This window comes from Cannabis sativa, chromosome 9, assembly GCF_029168945.1.
Source record: "Cannabis sativa cultivar Pink pepper isolate KNU-18-1 chromosome 9, ASM2916894v1, whole genome shotgun sequence".
In the NCBI taxonomy this organism is placed as follows: Eukaryota; Viridiplantae; Streptophyta; class Magnoliopsida; order Rosales; family Cannabaceae; genus Cannabis; species Cannabis sativa.
The window spans coordinates 39,349,889-39,368,322 of record NC_083609.1 but is presented as its reverse complement, the minus strand read 5'-3'; positions in this window follow the sequence as shown (position 1 = coordinate 39,368,322).

The following is an 18,434-nucleotide window of genomic DNA, read 5'->3' as shown; positions in this document are numbered from 1 at the left end:
TCGATCAAAACAACTCCCCCTAATATCGAAATCCAGATTCATGAAATATAGATCTGTAACAAATAGATCTGGACCTCCCACCAAATTCAAAACAATGTATGATGTGAAAATTTTTAAAAAAACCTCATGAATAATACATCTAAGTTATATACAGTTACATTTTGATTTATTTTTTGTTTTGGTTGCCTTATAGTTGCATTATCGTTTTATGATAGTTTATATATTATGCAAGAATTTAATTTGATGGGGACTAAGAAATAGTAGTTATACATAGTAAGTTTTGTGCAAATAGTTGCATATTAATTTTATAGTGAAATAACATATGCAAGTAGCAAAACTATAATAAAACTACAAAACAACTGTATGCAAGTGCAAATAGTTGTCTTATAGTTGCATTATCGTTTTATGATAGTTTATATATTATGCAAGAATTTAATTTGATGGGGACTAAGAAATAGTAGTTATACATAGTAAGTTTTGTGCAAATAGTTGCATATTAATTTTATAGTGAAATAACATATATGCAAGTAGCAAAACTATAATAAAACTACAAAACAACTGTATGCAAGTGCAAATAGTTGCCTTATAGTTGCATTATCGTTTTATGATAGTTTATATATTATGCAAGAATTTAATTTGATGGGGACTAAGAAATAGTAGTTATATTTTGGGGATCAGATTAGAGTCAAGCAGAATGTTACTGGCCTTTATATCTCTGTGAACAATTCTAATGTGTGATTCCTCATGAAGATAAGTTAGACCTCTCGCTACTCCTAAGCAAATGTTGAAACGTGTTGACCAATCCAGCTTCAAACTGTGGTCTGCCTCAAGTGTCAGCCATAATAAGCATATCAGATTTGATCATTCATTTCGTAAATTGTTATTTGTCTTCTGTTAATTTGAAAGATGGATACAAATCTCATACCAAATAGTGCTCGATCGAGACTTTTGTTCTCCAAGTACTCGTATACAAGAAGTCGTTTATCTCCTTCAAGGCAGCAACCATACAATTTCACTAGATGACGATGCTGCACAGCAGATATTGTAGCAATCTCATCTATAAACTGACTTTTCCCTTGATGGGATGACACTGACAATTGCTTTATGGCTACTGTTCTTCCATCTTCAAGTGTTCCCTGCAGAACAGTAAAAGATGATTATGACATAAAATTTGTTCCAACTATTGAATGAAATATGGAACAGTATGGGACAATTCCTGAGTTGGGTAACTAATTTTGATTACAATTAAAAATTAAAAATAAAAAGAAAAGAAGAATTGTTATGGAAAAAAAATTAAAAATTAAAAACTGAAAAATAAAATTAAAAACTGAAATAAAATTAAAAATTAAAAATTAAAAACTCGAAATAAAATTAAAAATAAAAAGAAAAGAAGAAAAAAAGAGAGTGAAATGATGGATTGATTGATAGAAAATGAAAAAAGAGAGGGAAGAGAGTAGGATTTGATTGATGATGGATGGAATGATGACTAAGTGGTATTTGTGTAATAAAACCAACTTTGTAAGTAAAAATGTAGACATAGGCGTGTAGAGGTATTTAGGTAATAAATTGTGCAAAATAGATTTTTCATGTAAAAATTTCAAGAATTAATGTATGTTTAGTAAGATAAGAGAGAAAGTGTGTGTGGTGATAAAGAAATAGAGGGTTACCCTTCATAATTTCATCTCTCAATATCTCTACAAACTTGTGCATATATTGGAGGCCCTAGTGTCATGGCTCACATGAAGAATGTTAATGGGATGTATGCTCTACATTTAATAATGTACTAAATAAATGCTTGGATCTTGGATTATTTTATGAGCATTATTGGATAACTTTCTGATTGTAGTGATTACAATGCTCATACTATATAAGTATTTTAACAATTGATATTTAGAGCAAAAGTTATTAATTTTAGACCTTAATAATCTTTCAACACTTAACTCATTTTTTCAAATCTGATTTTTTTTTTCGAATTAATATGTTTAAAATCGGTGGCATGAAATTGAATATTTTTATTTGAATAAGTTTTTTCTGTATCTCGAATGGTTGTTATGTTTTTTCATGGAGAGATGCCATATTTTTCTTGGAGTTCATCGATGGTGAAAAATTCATTTCGGGTTCATGATATTTTGACTATGATTTTGTGTTTTAAATGGATATTAGAAAATGATAGAGCATTGAAAATGGAACAAACCCCATAAATGGGCGTTGAAATCGGTGGTCGGGGCTGTTAAATATGACCGGGTCGAGAAACAGGTCGTGTCTATTACAGACCTATGGACCCACGAGTGGGTTATTTCGGTGATAGGGACAAGGCAAACAACATGTCTTTTGCCTCTGTCAGGCAGAAACCACATGTCGTTCGCCCCAAAAGGCTAGCCCCCTCAACAGAAAATGACGGGTCATTTTGACCCATTGGTTAACATCATTCCGCCCAAAAGACATGTCGTTTTCAAAAAATGACATGTCGTACAAACCATTAAAAAGCAAAACAAATCCATGCGCGTGGGGGTGCGTGAACAGGCCTTTTCCAAACTGTTTTTTCACCATTTTATTTATTTTTAGTTTTTTATCATTTAGTTGTATGCACAATAATAATTCATGAATTTTATTCATATATTGATTATTAATTTTTGTATTGAGGCATAAATTTTATGATTATATTTTTCAACAATTACTTCTTATTTTTCTTACCTATCATAAAATTAAGCATGAAATTTTGTGGTGATGAGAACATTTAAATATTCAATTATTTAAATTTTTTACCTTCTTTAAAAAATTTATTAAGATCCTTATAAGTGATTATCCTATTGATCTTGCTAAGGATACTCAATATGGTGGAAAAAAATATATATTAAATATTATGAATCACAATTTATGTATCCTTTTGAAAGTAAATTTCTGGATGATAATCCATTAAAAACTCAACTTTCGTTGGTTTTCTCAAAACTGTTGTTAACTGTTTTCAATAACAGTTATAACTGAATCTATAAAAGGAAAATTCTGTTATGTTAGGAGTTAGTTGATTGTTAGTGTGCTGGGTTTTTTTAGCTACTAACTCTATATAAGGCTCCAATTTCTTTCCATAAAGAGAAAACTAGACTTAGAGAGAGAGAGAGAGAGAGAGAGAGAGAGAGAGAGAGAGAGAGAGAGAGAGAGAGAGAGAGAGAGAGAGAGAGAGAGAGAGAGAGAGAGAGAGAGAGAGAGATTGCTAAAGTTAGAAAGATCGAGTAAGAAGATCAAGACTTGAAGAATTGCAAAAAGCTCATGGTGTCATGCTGGGTTGAGGAGCTCGAGTTTTGCTTGTTGAAGAGCCATTGTGTCTTATAATACGAATCACACCCACAGTTGTGATGAAACCCGACACCAAATGAGACAGACTCTAAGAATTCTCAAAATTTGGATGTGGAACCGCGACCCAATGCTTAGTTAAGCATGAACCTTAGTATGAAGCAAGACGCCACAAACGGTGGTGGAAATCCATTTGATAAGTCAGGTTGAACGCCACAAGGAATACTCCTTGATAAGTTCGAATAGTTCTCTCAAGAACTCAAGAAGAAAAACCTCTCAAATTTTTATTCCAAAATAATCTGATTTTTCAAAGTGTTTACAAGGCTTTATATAGCCAACTTACAACCAAGAAAAAAGGAAACTAAAAGAAAGACAACTTTCCAAATAAAACAAAGACAAAATAAAGGAAACAAAATTAAAAAGGAAAGCTGCCAATTGCCTTGGAAAACGTGATCAGCTTAATTTGGGACTAAATTGAGTCTACTTTGATGAGAAACACAAATTTTTGCTCTCCTTCAGTGTTGACCACGGTCTCCTCTTGTTAAAAATTCTGTTGACTAAGTTGTTGAGTTCTTCTTTGAATTTCTTGGCTCGCGCCCTCGTCACCGAGCCAACTGGAACTTTACTTGTATCTTTAGCCTTAGTGTTCTCATCATTCCCCCCCTCTAGAAAAGGATTTGTCCTCAAATCTTCACTTGCATCAAACGGGCTCAAATCAGAAACATTAAAAGTAGCACTAACATGATATTCTTCAGGTAAATCGAGTCGGCAGGCATTGTCATTGACCCTTTCAAGCACTTGAAACGGACCATCTCCTCGAGGTAGCGATTCGGAACGTCTTTGGGCTGGGAATCGTTCTTTCCTCATGTGTAACCATACCGAATCACCCGGCTCAAAAACCTTCTTGTGACGACCCTTGTTAGCTTGCTTTATGTATTGCTCGGTCCTTCTTTCTATGTTGAGTCGTGCCCTCTCATGGATTTGCTTCACCAATTATGCATTCTTTTTGCCATCTAAATTCAAATGCTAAGAAACAAGTAAAGGTGATAGATCTAAAGGAGTCAAAGGATTAAAACCATAAACAATTTCAAATGGTGAAAATTTAGTAGCAGAATGCATAGAACGATTATAAGCAAATTCAACATTTGGTAAAAAAATCCTCCCAAGTCTTAATATTTTTACTTATGATAGCCCTTAATAAAGTGGATAAAGTTCTATTAACTACTTCTGTTTGACTATCGGTTTGAGGATGACAAGTAGTAGAAAACAAAAGTTTTGTCCCAAGTTTTTCCCACAATGTTTTCCAAAAGTAACTTAAGAACTTAGCATCCCTATTGGATACAATGCTTCTAGGCATACCATGTAATCTCACAATCTCCCTGAAAAACAAATCTGCAACATTAGAAGCATCATCAGTTTTATGACATGGGATAAAATGAGCCATCTTAGAAAATATGTCTACCACCACAAAAATTGAGTCCCTCCCACGTTTACTCCTAGATAAACCCAACACAAAATCCATTGAGATATCAACCCATGGTGAACTAGGAATAGGTAGGGGTGTGTAAAGACCATTTGGCTGAACCCTCGATTTAGCTTGCTTACAAGTGACACATCTACCACAAATTCACTCAACATCTCTTTTCATGTGGGGCCAAAAGAAGTGTTCTTATAGTATAACTAAGGTTTTAGCAACTCCAAAATGTCCCATAAGCCCTCCTCCATGGGATTCCCGAATTAACAAAACTCGTAAAGAACAATTAGGCACACACAACCTATGCTCCCTAAACAAGAAACCCTCATGCCTATAAAACTTACCTTCACTAAATTTTTCACAAGCACCATAAATCTCCCCAAAATCATGGTCATCAGGATAAAGTTCCTTAATATGTTCAAAACCAAGTAATTTAGCATCAAGAGTAGAGATTAAGGCATACCTGCGAGAAAGGGCATCGACAACCACATTCTCCTTACTATGTTTATACCGAATGACACATGGAAATGTTTCAATGTACTCAACCCCTCGTGCATGTCTCCTGTTGAGCTTCTGTTGCCCCTTCAAATGTTTAAGGGATTCATGATCTGTGTGAATCACAAATTCTTTGGGCCACAAATAGCGTTGCCATGTTTCTAAAGCTTGCACTAGGGCATACAACTCTTTATCATAGGTGGGTTAATTAAGTGCAGCCCCACCTAGCTTTTCACTAAAGTATGCAAGGGGTCTACCTTCCTGCATAAGAATAGCGCCAATACCTATACCAGAAGCATCACATTCAATTTCAAATGTGTTAGAAAAATTAGGTAAAGCGAGTACAAGGGCGTGAGTAAGCTTGTGTTTAAGCAGTTGAAATGCCTCCTCTTGTGCTTCACCCCATTCAAAAGCAACATTCTTTTTGATAACTTCTGTAAGCGGTGCTGCGATGGTGCTGAAATCCTTCACAAACCTCCTCTAACAGTTTTCGAATTTCACAAAGAAAAACAGAAGAGATTAAACACGAATTGACAGGAAAATAGAACACAAGTTAAACAAGATTATACAACATGAATTGAAAAGAAAAACAAAAAAGATAGATAGGCCAAACCCGATGATCCTAAGCTCTGATACCAAATGATACGAACCACACAAACAGTTGTGATGAAACCCAACACCAAATATGGCAGACTCTAAGAATTCTCAAAATTTTGATGTGGAACCTCGACCCAGTGCTTAGTTAAGCATGAACCTTGGTATGAAGGAAGACGCCACAAATGGTGGTGGAAATCCGTTTGATAAGTCAGGTTGAATGCCACAAGGAATACTCCTTGATAAGTTCGAATAGTTCTCTCAAGAACTCAAGAAGAAAAACCTCTCAAATTTTTATTCCAAAATAATCTAATTTTTCAAAGTGTTTACAAGGCTTTATATAGCCAACTTACAACCAAAAAAAAGAAAACTAAAAGAAAGACAACTTTTAAAATAAAACAAAGACAAAATAAAGGAAACAAAATTAAAAAGGAAAGCTGCAAATTGCCTTGGAAACGTGATCAGCTTAATTTGGGACTAAATTGAGTTTACTTTGATGAGAAACACAAATTTTCGCTCTCCTTCAGTGTTGACCACGGTCTCCTCTTGTATTAAAATTCTGTTGACTAAGTTGTTGAGTTCTTCTTTGAATTTCTTGGCTCGCGCCTGTTGGAAATATTTTACCAGGATCTAGATTTACTACAAAGTATGTTTCATTAACATCATAATATTAATTCCAAAACAATGAAATAAACACATATAAAGTTTAGTAAACCTTACATTGGGTGCAGCGGAATATAATGACTCCTTCCATCCAGATCTCTAGCCCTTGATTCCTTTCTGTAGCAGAGCATTATCAAGATCTGAATCTGGATCTCTTTCTCTCCTTCCTTTGATGTTGAATCTCCTTCTTGTTGTTTGGATTCTCCTACAGTCTTACATACTGTGATTGAGATACCACTTGATGTGTGTGGGCACTACTCTATCACTCAAGGATTTCGAAATTTGAAGAGAAGAAAAGAGAGAGGAAAGTGGCTATGGCTTTCTCTGAAAGAAACAATGTGCAAGTCATGAGTTTCCTGAAGCCAACACTTTCTATTTATAGAATACCATCTAGGTTTAGGTTAGAATTGTATGGCATTAAAATAATGGAAAAATAAAATGGTAAAAGCTTGCATAGTGGCCGGCCATATAAGGAACTTGGGCCTCACTTTGCAACTTTCCCATTTTGTTATTTTTAATTCCCATTTTCTCAAAAATACCTATTTTCCAATTTAACCACTTAAATGCCAATTCTAATTATTTAATAACTTAAAAATAATTATTAAATAATATTGTCATTTAATATATCTATTAATTTAGACATATAAATTCTCTTAATTAATAAATAAACCTAGAATCTCTTTTCTTTACAATTTCACCCTTGCTTAGTGAAAATTCATAAACTGGACATAGTCTAACTTTAGAATTATAATTGATTAAACAAAATCAATTAACTGAGTCTTACAAGCAGTATGGTCTCAACTAGTATGGGGTCCATGGGCCTATATTAACAGAGCTTCCAATAAGTCGAACCGAATTTACCATGTAAATTCCCTAACTTATTAATTCCTTATTGAATCCACACTTAGAGCTTGGAATTGCACTCTCAGTCATATAGAACGCTCTATATGTTCCACCATATAGATACGCTATTAGTTACCCATTGTTATAATCCTAATTTGATCAACGACCCTCTAATAGATGATCTACATTGAATAGGCACTAAGTTACCGTTACACCTTCAATGTATTTTATCCTTAAAACATGTAGCTCCGTATAAATGATATTTTCAGCGAAGTGAAATGAGATCTCCACCATTTATCTCTGTTTAGCCAAGCTCGAAGGATATCATCGTTTCACTTATAAATTCCTTTAGAAGTTATAGACTCCATATTTATGTTAGCACTCCCACTCAATTATACTATCATGTTCCCAAAATGTACGTATCACCCTGACCCAAAAGTAGGCTTAACTAACAAATCAAAGAACATGTATAGTACTCTTGAGATCGAACCTGAACATATTAGGATTAAGATCATTTGATGTAGGATCAACGGGTGATATTGAATTGAATAGATATTACGGTAAATTTTAATATATCTAATCAAAGTTCAATATCGGTCCCTTCCGATGTATACTCCATACATACGATACTGGTAAACTTTGCCAATGTCCTGGAAAGGACATAACACTTATCCAAGGTGTAAGAATACATATCGTTGATTATCATGTCAGTCTAAATCCAGTGAACTGACAAATCAGGGAATAAACTTTCGAACATATAATTAAGATTATATTCCACTGTGCTGACAACACTATAATCATTAACAAATTCATATGTTCTGGACTTAAATAGAATTCATACATTATATACATATAATCATGAAATAAATCATGTGAACCATGCAACATAAAATGTTATTTCTGATCTTTATTAATAAGTAAATCTGATTATATTGAAATGAGTTTTATTTAGGGCACAAAACCCAACAAACTCCCACTTGCACTAATATAAAACAAAATGTGCATTTCAAATAATCTCAACACCTTGACATACAAATAGAGTGTAGTAGTAGTATACTTGTCGTAATAGGATTTGACAGGTTGAAATTAACCCCAACCTTTTCTCCACCATTACTCTTCCTTAATCACAAAATCCTTGATATTGTAAAATTCCTCTCTACATGTCTACTCTCTTGGGATACTGGATTCTATACTTTTGGCAACTACTTTTTGGTTAATCAGGAAATAACACTAGTAGTTAAAACAAGTTGGAACGGTGCCACAAATGTAGAGAACTTTTCTTAGACTGAATAAGTACCTTTCCTGCAACTTTAACATTCAGTCTCTCTCTGGTAGACATAGAGACTTCAGATAGGTTTTTACACTTCTCCAAAATCACTACTCCACCCCCAGAGTAATCACCATCTTATCAGCACACTTTCTAGCACAAAGGCAAGTTTAGAAATCTGATGTGGTGTAGTCTAAGAGTTTTAAACATACCCTTATTGACTAACATATAGTTCCTCTTCTTAATCTTAAGATTTACTTGATTGTCTTCCAATGTTCTTCTCCTGGATTAATCTGATACCTACTCATTACTCCCACTCATCAGCAGGTGTCTGGTCTAAGGCATGCTAAAGCATATCTGAGACCTCTCACTGTTGATTTAAGAAATTCTTTCATGGCCTTATCTTTTCTGTAATAGTTGAGACTTTTCCTTAGATAAATAAAATCTATGCCTAGAAGTTGAAAGCTTCTATAGATTGCCATTAAAAGAAAATGCTTTAGCATCTTACTAAAGTAAGTTGCTTGCATTAGAGTAAGTAATTACCAGGTATACCACAAGCCATAGGTTTAGATAAACTCAAACCTATAATACTAGGAACAGGAAGTTTTGTTAAGTCCATTGAATAGACTTATTAACGAAAATTTCCTTTTATGTCCTTGTAATAGAAAACTTTAGGTTACTCCATGTGAATGGATCAAACCATAGTTCTCTTGGCTTTTCTTCTTAGTTTATTATCTTGACAATCGATTACTTGTTTAAACTCACATTGGATTTTAATCACTAGTGTCTTCCAGGTCATAAGAAGGTGAGTTCCTAGAAACCCTACCACTACGACAAGGTACCGTGAATTGTGTCTAAGAAAATAAATGGTATTGACCTCTTCGGTTGTGTCAAGACAACAGAGGCAGTGGGTGTTGGAATATATTTTACCAGGATCTTAGATCTACTCACAAGTATGTTGTTTAAACACCCTAAATATGAACTTTCTAAAACGATAAATTAAACACATATAAAGTTAAGAAAACCTTACATTGATGCAGCGGAATTAATGTCCCCTTCCACTCAGATCTCTAACCCTTGAATCCTTTCTGTAGCAGAGTATAATCAAGATCTGAGCCCGAATGTCCTTCTTCTTCAAGTTTGATCCTTCACAGTCTTCCAATCTATGATTGAGTTACTGCTTGCTGTGTGTGGGCACTTACTCTTTCACTAGGGTCACGAAATTGATGAAGGGAAAAGAAGAGAGAGGGTTTCGGCCAAGTATAGAAAGTGGGGAAGGCTCAGTTTTTCTGAAGAGAGAAATTTCTGTCAGATTACTAATGAAAGCATATGTTGTGACTGAGCCATCACTTTCTATTTATAGGCAACTACTAGGTTTAGGTTAGGAATTATTTGGCATTAAAATAATGAAAATATTAATTTGAAATCCCACATTAAGTGGCCGGCCATTGTGTAGTATTGGGCCTCACTTGATTTTGCAGTTTTATCAAATTTTATCTCTATTTTCTCAAAAATACCAATTTTCCAATTCTAACCTTTTAAATGCCAAAACTAATTATTTAATAACTAAAATACATTATTAAATAATATTGTCATTTAATTTAATTATTAATTAGACATATAAAGTCCATTAATAAATAAATAAACCTAGAAACTCTTTTCTTTACAATTTCACCCCTGCTTAGTGAAAATTCATAAAATTAGACATAGTCTAACTTCAGAATTATAATTGATCAATCACGAATCAATTAATGAGTCTTGCAAGCAGAATGTTCTCAACTAGAATGGGAACCATGGATCTATATGCTGAGCTTCCAATAAGTGAACCAAATTTACCAAGTAAATTCCTACTTATTAATTCTTCGTTGAATCCACTCTTAGAAGTTAGAATTGCACTCTCAGACTTATATAGAGCATATTGTATGTTCCACGATATCAATATACTATCTCATTTAACCATTGTTATAATCTTATTGTGATTTAAAGATCCTCTATATAGATGATCTACATCGAGATGGGATTTCTTTACCGTTCTCACCCCTCAATGTATTTTGCCCCTTAAAACACTTAGCTACCTGTAAATGGTGTTTAGTGATCTAATAATTAGTCAGTTAAACAAGAGCTCATCCATTTACTTCTATTTGCTAAGCTCGAAGGGAATCATCACTTGACTTCTATACACCAGTAGAAGTTATAGATTCCATATTTATGTTCAGCACTCCCACGCAATCATACTATCATGTTCCCAAAATATACGTATCACCCTGACCCAAAAGTAGGCTTAACTAATAAATCAAAGAACATGAATAGCACTCTTGAGTTGAGCCTAAGCATATCAGGATTTAGATTCTTTTAATCTTAAGATCAACTACTAATATTGACTTGGAAAGATATGTATAACTGTAAGTTTGTAATATCTTAACTTAGTTGCAATATCGATCCAGTCCAATGTATACTCCATACATTCGAAACTAGTATACTTTACTAATGTCGTGGAAAGAACATAACACTTACTCCAAGTGTAAGTACTCATCATCGCTGATTATCACATTAGTGTAAATCCAATAACACTGATGAAACAGGGACCAAGTCTTTTGATTCATATGATCACAATCACATTCCACTGTGTTGACGATACTGTAATTGTGAATAAACATATGATCTGGATTTAATTGATTTTGTGTGTAAATGTAATAAACATATTTAAACCATTAGCATGTAGAATTCATGCAAACATCAATCACTTCAAATTTCTTATGTTGATAACTAATCAGATTGTAAAGAGTTTTATTTAAGGCATAAAACCCAACAGTGGGATCATCATATGTCAAATAAGATGATAGAACACTTTTGGAATCAAGGAAAAAATTATCTCCTTTATTTGCTACTTTAATTTCAGACTTAGTCATTTTCTTAGAAAATTAGTATTTGTTTAAACAAACACTTTCTTATCTATTGACTATGGGATGTTCCACCCCTAATCACTTAGAATAGCTAAATAACATGCAAACCGAGGTTAACAGTTCTAGCTTTTCTTACGATTTCGATTAGGTCATCCATGAATCTAGTAATGATTTACACCATTGCATCATTCTGAAATTGTATTACCATAGAAGGATTTAGGCAGCGACTAGTAACTAATCATCAATATGCAAATCGAATTTTTGGGGAGGTAAGTTTGGAAATAATTCAAAATCAATTTAATGATCTTTGAACTGCATATCTACTAACTATTTCTCCACCCCTATCAGTTCGCAAGATCTTTAACCACTTACCTTAATGGTTTTTCACCATTGCTAGAAATTCATGAAATTTTTCAAACATTTCAAATTTCTTTTGCATAAGGTAAAATCTAGAGTGATTGTTTTAAGAATACAACGAAAAACTCATATCTACCCCTGAAAGTACATCCATCTGCGAATGAGATGAACTTACTTTCAGTGCATATAGGCATATTAACTCTTTGCAGAGAATGATCTTGTCAAAACCACTATGAACAAGATACAAATGCAATAGATTTATAAAATATGGTTGTGTCTTTTGATGACTCATGTTTAGTTACATTAAAGAGTTCTTAGAATAGTGCAAGTAGATTCTGGCCTTAGAATACTAAACTCATATTCCTTACTAACATACAGTTTGAATCCATTGATAGAAAATGGTTATTAAAAACTTGTGAAAGTGTAACTGTATAATGAGTAATTCTTTCTTGGACCACCACTACTAATTTAACTCTAAGTTGATTTGCCCATACAAGTAGGAGATTTCAAAGATTGAGGATTTATATCATTTTGGGATAGAATTTTGGGAATATAATCATATGTGTCATTTAATATCTTAAGAGAAAATATAAAATGACATGAAATGATTTATAGACCATTCATCCAATGATATGTTATAGAGCTAATTCGAAATGAATAAGTTAAGAGGAATTAGGATAATTTCATTTTTAAATAAGAATCCAACGATGCTTCGAGAGTCAAAGTAATCTTATTTATCCAATCTTCTTGTTTCATATAGTAAATACTAGTCTAAGGTGTCATCAATTGATGAACAGCTAGATATTGCATTTACAATATTTATCTTTCGAGATCTAACACTATTATGTTTGTCTAATGTTCACAATCCATTAGGGATTTGTCCCATTAGAACAACAAACCAAGTTAGACCAACAATAAAGATATGAAATTAAACTACAATTTAATAACAAAAAATAACATGGTTCAATATAAATTCATACACAATTCAGAAATTATTAAACATATAGCAAGTAGTAATGACAGGTGAAAATACTAAAACATACAATCCTAAATAATTTCCAAGGTCTTCAACAAACTGATATCAGTGTCCCGTTTAGGTGAGAGTCAGTGATACCATCCATTGAATAGAGTTGTCAGTTCATCTAAAATGATAAACATTCTAGCAACATTTTATTCGATCAAGATTGGAATCAAGCGTTGTCCCGTTTAGGCGAGAGTCAAGGCTATTCTATCTTATGAGCTTCCACCATTGTTTCATACTCTTGCAAGTCTTATACAGTCGCCACCATTAGGGTGATCAATACTATATAAAAAACTTACAAAAATACTTATCTTTCAAGATTAAACGGTGCTAATTTGCTAATGAACGTTTCTCCATTAGTGAGGATTACTCACTAAAATAATAGCTATGTAAAACCAACAATGGAGATCAAATTTCTTAATAATAAAGCTCATTATTTAAAGTGTATTTTCTTCTAATATTTATTTTAATCAATTTATTTTAAATATATATTTTTTTAATTAAAATTTCCAATTTAGAAAAAAAAATTTTAAATATAAATTTTAATTTAATATTTATAAAATTATACTTAGATGGATATGAAAATAACGTGAATTATTTCCATCTTAGTAATAATTTCCAATAAACATTTAGAAAAATATTCAATTTAAGTTGTTTCAAAATTAACTTAAATTAATTTACAACTCAAATTTAATTTTCTATAAATATATATTGCATTTCGAAAAATTGAAGTATATAAGAATACTACTTTCGAAAAATACTTTAAAATAAAATAAAAATAAATCTTGAAAAAATTATTTTAATTTTATGTTGGCCCAAAATTAATTAATAAAATTAATTTACAACAAAAAATATCATTTTCCTATTTAATTAAATATTTAAGAAAAATTTCAAACATTTAAGTATCATGATTAATATCAACTTAAATATTAATTTTCTATTTAATTAAATACACTAGAAAAATACTTCAAGCAAAACAGATAATATCTATCTAGACTTTCATTAACTAATTAATTCAATTTCTAATAATGATATATTTTAGTTCATTTATTTTAATTAATCATTAAATGAAAAAATCATTGGTTTAAGTTGGTCCAAAATAAAATAAATAATTTTCAACTTTAATCTATTTTTCAAATAAAATTCAAAATTTCTGCATTAAAGAAATGCAATTTTGAAATTGTGGGAAAAAGATTAATAAAATAAAATATATTTTGAAAATTATTCAGATTTAAGTTATTCTGAAATAAGATTCCAAACTTAAGATAATTTTCAACTTTAATTAAATAACATGAAAAGAACAATAAATAAGTATCATGATGAAAATCAACTTAGATATTGAAATTTTCAATTTAATTAAATGTATTAAATTCAAGAAATAAATAATTAAGTATAGATGAAACTTAATTATTAATTCTAGTTTAATACTAGGAAAATATACTTAACTTAGATTGTACCAAAATTAATTATTAAACAATTAATTTCACAATCAATGATATTTTCTTATTTTAATATTAGAAATAACTATCTAGAATATATATCATTAGCTAAGTGTTTTTCTAAAATTAACTTTAAAATATTAAAATGAAAAATAAATTTCATATATTTTAAAAGTTAATTATGTTGCTAATTCAATTTTAATTAGGTTAGACTAATATAATTAACCTAATACAATTATTTAAATAAGGCAAATGGGCCTTCACAATTGGGGTAGTTCATGTGAGGGGGAGTTGGGTTCAGTATGTCGTACCCACTTCCATTGGCCCCCAACTCTCACACAAGGCCCAAAATAGAGAAATTTAACCTTTAAATAAATGATTGTTATTCATTGAATAAGCCCAATCTAATTGGGCCTAAATAAAATCACTTATGTCAAATTTTATTTTAGCAACCTAGTCCATTAACTTAGTAAAAACTTAAATGGGCTTCCTATATGCATCTAAGCCCAATAGAAAACATGTAGGCTCACACAGGTCAAATGATTTGGATGGGCCCTATCATGTTACTAGGTTTACACAGATGAAAGAAGTACAAAATTTAGCTGTTACAAATTATTTATAAGATCTATTGACAATTAGACTATGATTAAAATCAGATCATTGGATCTGTCAACAAGTTAATCATAGCAATTTAGATCAAATAAATAATAGGTTTGTTAATTTTTTTTTTTTGAATAAACAATATAAATAAATAAACAAACATTGTCCATGTAACAGATGTGAAATAAGATATTAATATAACTAAATTATTATTCTTAAACTAACCAATTAAATTTTGAAGAATTTAGGGTTGTTAAAAACAAACCTCAAAAATCTCAAAATTAGAAACTAATTTTAAAATATCTAGGTTTATTTGAATCAAATTAAATTAAATATCAAATAAGATCAATGATTTGAAAGAAAGAATCTTCAATATCACTTTCAAATCTTATAATTTAATTAAAATAAACCAATTTTAAAATAGATTTGGTTAGATAATTATTATTTTAGGAATAAAATAATAAATAAATAATAATTACCATAATTATATGTCAAAATATCTCAAATTAAGCAATATTTAAATTTCTACAAAATATCTAAGTTATTTGAATATTTAAGATATGATTTATAAATTTCCAATAAGGAAAAAAAATGATATATCTATATATCGAAAAATATCATTTTTAAACTTATGAATTATAAACAATTAAATATTTAACAAAATAACAAATTTTGAATTTGAAAATATTATGGTAAGTGTATCTATAAAAAATATCTATGTTAATTTCAAATTTATTAATTATTTAATTTGTCATATAAGATAATTTTAATATAATATTTTAAATAAAAAAACAAATTTATCTTTTAATTTAAAATATGTTAAATATCAAAATATCGAATCTTATAATTAAATAATATATAAATATTAAAAAAGCTAACAAATTTTTAAATCTTACCATAATTGGAAATATTTAAAATTGGAAATATTTCAAATTGGAAATATTTAAAATTGTAAATATTTCAAATTCAAAATATTTAAAATTGGAAATATCGGATTTTGGGAAACAATCCCATAAAAAATTTGATTTTTAGGGAAAAACCCACAAAAATCGCAATTTGTGGGTTGGCTGCATGCAGCAGCCCAGGAGGCTGCAAGCAGCCCCAAACGCGCGCGGAGCAGGAAGATTGCAGGGTGGCTGTGCAGCATTCTTTGGTTAGATAATTATTATTTTAGGAATAAAATAATAAATAAATAATAATTACCATAATTATATGTCAAAATATCTCAAATTAAGCAATATTTAAATTTCTACAAAATATCTAAGTTATTTGAATATTTAAGATATGATTTATAAATTTCCAATAAGGAAAAAAAAATGATATATCTATATATCGAAAAATATCATTTTTAAACTTATGAATTACAAACAATTAAATATTTAACAAAATAACAAATTTTGAATTTGAAAATATTATGGTAAGTGTATCTATAAAAAATATCTATGTTAATTTCAAATTTATTAATTATTTAATTTGTCATATAAGATAATTTTAATATAATATTTTAAATAAAAAAACAAATTTATCTTTTAATTTAAAATATGTTAAATATCAAAATATCGAATCTTATAATTAAATAATATATAAATATTAAAAAAGCTAATAAATTTTTAAATCTTACCATAATTGGAAATATTTAAAATTGGAAACATTTCAAATTGGAAATATTTAAAATTGTAAATATTTCAAATTCAAAATATTTAAAATTGGAAATATCGGATTTTGGGAAACAATCCCATAAAAAATTTGATTTTTGGGGAAAAACCCACAAAAATCGCAATTTGTGGGTTGGCTGCATGCAGCAGCCCAGGAGGCTGCAAGCAGCCCCAAACGCGCGCGGAGCAGGAAGATTGCAGGGTGGCTGTGCAGCATTCTTCGGCACTGGCAGGGTGATCGTGGGCGGAAACGCAGGGTGCTCGCGCGCGTAGCCCATGCTGTCCGAGTGCCTGGTGCGATTGATGCACCCACTCGACAACCTTGAATCCCGATTTTTCAAAATTCATAACTTTTTCAATTTTTATCAGAATCGAGTTCCGTAAAAAACAAAATTGCTTAATTTTTCACAAGGAATCCAAATAACATATTTTCAAAAATAGAAAAAATATTTTTCATCGAAAAATTTCGTATAACATATACATTCATCACATAAGCACATAAACCAACATGAAACCATCCAAATCAACACAAAACATCGTTTTAATTCATATTTCATGAAAGTAAATCATTACCATGGCTCTGGTGCCAGTTGTTGGAAATATTTTACCAGGATCTAGATTTACTACCAAGTATGTTTCATTAACATCCTAATATGAATTCTAAAACAATGAAATAAACACATATAAAGTTTAGTAAACCTTACATTGGGTGCAGCGGAATATAATGACTTCTTCCATTCAGATCTCTAGCCCTTGATTCCTTTCTTTAGCAGAGCATTATCAAGATATGAATCTGGATCTCTTTCTCTCCTTCCTTTGATGCTGAATCTCCTTCTTGTTGTTTGGATTCTCCTACAGTCTTACACACTATGATTGAGATACCACTTGATGTGTGTGGGAACTACTCTGTCACTCAAGGATTTCGAAATTTGAAGAGAAGAAAAGAGAGAGGAAAGTGGCTATGGCTTTCTCTGAAAGAAACAATGTGCAAGTCATGAGTTACCTAAAGCCAACACTTTCTATTTATAGAATGCCATCTAGGTTTAGGTTAGAATTATATGGCATTAAAATAATGGAAAAATAAAATGGTAAAAGCTTGCACAGTGGCCGGCCATAAAAGGAAATTGGACCTCACTTTGCAACTCTCCCATTTTGTTATTTTTCATTCCCATTTTCTCAAAAATGCCAATTTTCCAATTTAACAACTTAAATGCCAATTCTAATTATTTAATAACTTAAAAATAATTATTAAATAATATTGTCATTTAATATATTTATTAATTTAGACATATAAAGTCTCCACCATTTATCTCTGTTTAGCCAAGCTCGAAGGATATCATCGGTTCACTTCTAAATTCTTATAGAAGTTATAGACTCCATATTTATGTTACCGCTCCCACTCAATTGTACTATCATGTTCCCAAAATGTACGTATCACCCTGACCCAAAAGTAGGCTTAACTAACAAATCAAAGAACAAGTATAATACTCTTGAGATCGAACCTAACCATATCAGGATTAAGATCATTTGATCTAAGATCAACGGGTGATATTGAATTGAATAGATATTACGGTAAATTTTAATATATCTAATCAAAGTTCAATATCGGTCCCTTCCGATGTATACTCCATACATACGATACTGGTAAACTTTGCCAATGTCCTGGAAATGACATACCACTTATCCAAGGTGTAAGAATACCAATCGTTGATTATACCATGCCAGTCTAAATCAAGTGTCCTGACAAATCAGGGAATAAACTTTCAAACATATAATCAAGATTATTTTCCACTGTGCTGACAACACTATAATCATTAACAAATTCATATGTT